This window comes from Heterocephalus glaber, unplaced genomic scaffold (assembly GCF_053883595.1).
Source record: "Heterocephalus glaber isolate CG9 unplaced genomic scaffold, H.glaber_assembly_v1.0 deba00001067, whole genome shotgun sequence".
Taxonomy (NCBI): Eukaryota; Metazoa; Chordata; class Mammalia; order Rodentia; family Bathyergidae; genus Heterocephalus; species Heterocephalus glaber.
In genome coordinates this window covers 2,289,033-2,294,771 of record NW_028258187.1, presented here as the reverse complement: position 1 = coordinate 2,294,771, position 5,739 = coordinate 2,289,033, and the positions used below count along the sequence as shown (strand labels likewise).

At 45.7% G+C, this 5,739-nt stretch overlaps 1 pseudogene; it reads right to left on the bottom strand.

Moving 5' to 3' along the window:
- Positions 1-739: 739 nt before the first annotated feature.
- LOC101702174 (large ribosomal subunit protein uL22m pseudogene) lies at positions 740-1,494 on the bottom strand (annotated as a pseudogene).
- Positions 1,495-5,739: the final 4,245 nt, after the last annotated feature.

The window sequence follows — 5,739 nt, the reverse complement described above, 5'->3', positions numbered from 1 at the left end:
GTGAGAGCTTAAGGTCTTTTCATTGTATGTGGATATCAATAGTTCCAGCACCAGTTTCCCATGGCCCATGTCAACTTCCTTCAAGCCATTGTGTCTTTACTGAAAATCAATCAACTCTCACTTATGGGCTCATTTCTGTGCCATTGATGTATATTACCTGTCTTTACAGCCATTTCACAGTGTTGTGACTACTGGAGCTTTATTATCTCTTGTGACAAAACAGGTGTGCCCAGATACACAGGTGGCAGGTGGAAAAGGTACAGGTGAGGGATGCCTGGGGATTATATTCCCTCTCAATTCTCTCTTTTTCCTGGATTTCAATAATCTAGTTATAAAATGCAGACTTGAATTGGCTCAGGAACTGTCCTGGGCTCTGATAAACTGGTCTGGTCTTAGGGGAGGGCAAAGGGCAACTGCAGTATCACTAAGGAAGAAGAGTCACCAGGATGGGGCATCTGGTCTGTGTGAGAGCATGCTTCTTTCATGTTAGAAAGGACCAGAAGCCCAATTTCCAAGGAAACACCAAGTCATCTGTGATGGATCTAAATAACATGCACTGTCATATTTATCCAAGTAAACCAGTGGGCCCAGGTCTTGAATCTTATCCTAAACATGGTCTGCAAAATCAGAAAAAGAGTCCTCTTTCATGGATACAGTTTGCTGAATACTATTGGCCACAGTGGAGGTCAAATGAAATGCTAGGAATGAGCTCTTTTTCGTTTTAAATTTTTATTTATTTTTAAAAGTAATTGGCAAAATATATAACCGTAGAGTCTGAACACCCCCATCGCGTGTGAATGATAGTTCATTTGCAAAGGTGTTGAATATACTCCTTGGTGTGGGCCACAGCTGTCTTTGGTGGCTTGGGGAGGTGGTCCTTCAACCAACTTCATAAAATAATGGCAATAAACCTTTTGCATGATCCCAAAGCGACCTCTGCTGTGGTAGTGGATGTGTTTCAGGCACTGGCCTTGCCCTGAGTTGGACTTAGCCATATATAAATTTGATCTAAATTCCACATTATGGTCTTTCAATGCCCTATCTTGTGCTTTTAAGAGAACCTCTGTAATTATTTGGGCCCCTTTCTTATGATTAAGTTCCAAATGAGCCAGTGCCTGGTCAGTGAACATTCCTTGTACCAGTTTTGCTAAATGCCACATCTTGTCTTGCTGTATCGGTCAGTGATAGATTTCTGCTGGTCTGTGAGCTTCACTGGGCAGTTGTGGAGGATTTTTTTCTCCTCCTTCTCCCATTTCTGAGAAATGTCAAGAGGAGCGCTCATGTGGATATGTGAGTGGGGTAAAATACTGAGGTGAAGGACAGCCCAAGACCAGCTTCTCGGCTCCTCAGGTTCTGTAATGTACCCAACTCTCCCAGCACAGTTGCCACCATCTTCCTTCTGGAATGGAGTCTTTTAACTTTACTTCCAATATTCAAATATCAAGTCTGTCTCTAGGCCCCTACTTCCCTTTCCAACCCCTTTCTCCTGGTCACTCCTTGCCTGTCTGTCCACTTTACCTACAAAGGATCCCTCTTAGTTATGGTTATGGTTTAGATCCAGACTGTCCCCCAGCGTCCCTAGTGTTCAGAGGTAGGACTTTGGGGACGTGATTGTATCATAGGGCCTCTCTACTCATCAGTGGATTCACCCACTAACGAGATCTTGTCTGAATGTGTTGTTAGGAGGTGGGGTCTGGCTGGAAGACATGGTCACTGGGGTTGTGACCTGGAAGGATGTATCTCCCTCCCTGGCTCCTCTCTTCCTGCTTCCTGGCTGCCAAGAGCAAAGCACATCCTCTGCTACGCCCCTCAGCCACAGTGTTTCTGCCTCAGAGCCAGCTGACTATGGACTGCATCCTCCAAACCTATGAGCCAAATTAAACCTCTCCTCCATTAAGTTGTGCGTATTGGATATTTTGTGATAGAAAAGCTGACTGATACAGTTATTAAAGGAGATTATACACTTTCCCTTCCCTTGTGGTAGTGATTACCAAGGGGGTCTATTTAGTACTTAGAGTTAACACTGCCCCTGCTGGGGTCTTGCATAGGACAAGCCTTTTGCAAAGTAGCAAAAGCTGTTTCAAAATCTCGGCACTGAGCATTTGCCACCCAAATCACCACCTGCTCTAGAAGCATGGCGGCTGTCCACGTTACTTCCTAACATTTGATAATCCAACTTGGGAAGGCTTGGGGAGGTCGGACAATGGAAACCTTGAGGACCAGTTGTAGTAGCACCTGGTGTGACTGTCAAGTAGGCTGTAAGATGAAATCACAATCTTCAGCACAGATTGCCAAGAAACCATCTCTGAACCAATTGAAGCTTGCTGAATGCATTTTTACAGGACACCCTCAGCAATGTTTTCTGAAATAAATAAATAAATCATTTTTTGGTTCTTTTATCTTATGCTAAACACTCTGCTGAGTACTTTACATAATCATCTTGTTTAATATTTACAAACCTCCTATGAGGTAGATTTATCACTTCTATTTTAAAATTGGCAATCAGTGGAGGATATAACATTTATGTAAGGTGTCCAAGATCTCAGAATGAATGACCGGCCAAGCTGGGATTTAAGAGTTGGTCTAACATTGACCAAGGCTTAAGTCTCAACCACAGCGATTTGCGACGCCCTTGGACAAAGGCAGCGATTCAGACTTTACTTAGTTGTAAACAAAAAGATCAAGTGACAGACACTTTTCAGGGAGAGTCTTTGCCTCTACTGTTGGTCTTCACAGAGTGCAGGTACTGGGGACAGCTTGGGAAGCCACCGGCTAGGAAATTTCTTTCAAGATGACCAAATCTTGGGGCTGGGGATTTGGCTCAGTGGTGCCACTGCCTGCCTCAAAAGCACAAGGTCCCAAGATGACCAAATCTACAGCCTTGTGCAAATCATTTTTAGGAAGCATCTGGCTTTGGGAATCTTTTACGCAAATATACTTTGCTTCTGATTGTCCTCTACCCATATAAACGTTGGACTGCTGCTGGTCAGGACGCAGCTGGAGAGTCAGGAAAATTGTCTCTTGTCCCTTTGCTGAGTGCCCTTCCTTTTCTTGGTGGCTGAAGGAGGCCACCAGGAAGCCTGACTAGTGTGGAGACGAGGACACCTCTAGACATGGGTGTGGGGGGAAGATTTGTCTTCTAGGGATGGAGTATGCTGAGTGTGGCCCACAGGAAGCCAGCCAGGGCCTTCTTCCAGGCCTCCCTTGGTTTTCAAGTAAGTATAATTTTCAAACCTGCATCGCATTCCACAGAACTTTCTTCTCCTCAGGAATGCTTTTGTGTTGAGCACCTCTGTGAGCTCCATGACCATGCATGCTCATCTGGTAGGTCTATTCTGCGGTGGCTGAGCAGCCTGCCAAGCTCGGCCCCTGCACCCTATCATTTCTGCAGTCTAAATGCTTTTCTCCCCTGACAGCTGGAATTCAACGTGCAGCAGCTTTTAGGTCAGATTTGAATTGCTTCCTCAAATCTTCGTCACCTTTGTGCACACAGATGGAGTCTCTAACCCAGGACAGAGTATTTATTTGAACCCAGAGAATTGCCCGAGGGAGCTGCTTTCATCGCTGGTTCCCAGTGAGGGGCAGCTCTGGCTGCTGTCTTGAGCCTCAGCTGTGTTGTAAGAAGAGGCTCAGCGCCGAGTGCTCTCCCTAGAGCACTGGTCTGAGCAAAGCCCTGCTGAGGGGTGTCAGGTTCCAGCCCTCAGTGATGCTCGGTCCCCAGCATAACGGTAAGCAGTCCTCGCACATATGTGGGACCCTAATAAAACCAGAGAATGGAGTGGATATTTTCTACTTCATCTGCTCAGCCCCTCTTCTGGCCACAGGAAATTCTCCTTCCCTCTTGCACACGGCCCTGGTGGCTGGCAGCTGTGTTTGTACAGCCACCCCTCACCCCAAGCCAGCCACAGGCGTGGGTGACAATCCAGGCTGGGCCAGCAGAGGTGACAATCAAGGGCAATCCATGACTCAGGCAGGATGAGGGCTGCATGGCCAGGTCCACGTCTGCTGCGAGAGGACAAACCCACGGTCATGTGTGGCCCCTTCTTTGTGACACAATGCCTGCCGCCCTCAGGACATCATCTGGTCTCAGAAACCACCACCGAGGTCTTCCCAGGGAGGTAGGCCAAGTCCACTTCTGTTAGTCCAGTTTGACTTCAGTGGGTGTTACTGGGGAGCAGCGAAGGCATTACCAATATATTACACGGGCTCCGTTCCTGGCTCATGTTTGGCGCTTTGGAGACACAGAAGATGAGACACTGCAGGATCGTTAGGTCACAGACTAAAGCAGAGACTGAGCACTATGGGAAAATAAGAGAAAAAGGTCGCTTCAGAGTTACTGAGGATTTGTAGAGTTAAATGGAAAGATCTATTTTTCCCTCTGGAAAATTCTGCATCAAAGTCCAAATTGCTCCTCCTCCTGAGCATTTTATTTACTTTTCTCTGTTGATTTCTAGCTGTGCTGTGTATTTCTTGAGGTTTGATGACTGACACACACTAATCCCCAGATCAAATGCTCCTGCTGAAAATATTCCTAGCAGGTGCTACATCTTTACTCCCACTGCTAGGCATGCTGCTACTTTGTAACAATTCCTGAATTGATGTTATTTAGTGACTTAGGATGACAAAAGTCCATTATTTTGTAGTTTTGATGGTCAGGGATCCAAGATCAGTGTTACAGGGCCAAAGTCGAGGCGTCAGCAGGGCTGGGAAGGCTGAGCCTCCTTGCTGATTTAGCTGCTGGAAGCCGAGTGTTTCTTGGGCATTAGCAATCTCAAAGCCAGCAGAGCAGCATCTTCTCTCTCCCTTCCCGACCTCTGCTTCCATAGCCAACCTTCCACATCCGGAACTCCTTCCTTCCAAGCATCAGGAGCCTGTAGGTATGTTGTGTCCACTTAGGTGACCCAGGACAACCTTCCCAACCCATGGCCCTGCACTGAATTCCCATTGCAAGGGTGCCTTTGCTGTGTAAGACAGCATCTTCCCAAGATGTGGACATCTTCTTTTTGGCAGCAGGGGACAATTTTCTGTCTACTCTGGAAAGTATTCATCTTGTTGAATGAATCACCTTGGGGTGAGTTGATATGTAACTGATGGGTTGTTACCCAGGAGTCACTGTACGGGCTTCCCAGTTACCATGGTTGCCAGTGTTCATCTGGGAAGTGGCCTGCAGGATGCAGAATCCCAGCTTGGAGAGGAGAATACAGTAGTATCTTGCTTTGAGCAAATAATCATACTCAAAATCATAATCTCTGGCTTTAAATTATTGTTAAAAATTGTGTGTATTTGAAAATTTGTAAACCTATATTGTCTGAAGTATAGAGTGATTATATATTTGATTGTCAGGCACAGTCCTGGTTTTGATAAACTATCATATGCTCCTCCCACTCATGTCTTCATAGATCGAATCTCCAAATGTCATTGTGAAGTTAGACGTCCCTAATCACTAATCATGAAGCTGTGAAATTTAGTCATGGTAGGCCTGACCATTTTGCCACTTTTTCCTCTCCTTATTAGAGGGCTGAGTAAGTAACCTTGTTTATTTACATCAACTAAACATCATGAAACTAGAATGCAACTCCATGGTTATTAATCAGATATTTTAAAACACAGTAAGATTTTCACTGTTACAAGTGTAATACACCCTTTATCTTTCGAATATATTGGGGCTTCTAGGACCTAAGCACTGGATACATCTTCTGTTCGGACCCATACTCACTGAGTGCCCACTGGTGGTCTTCA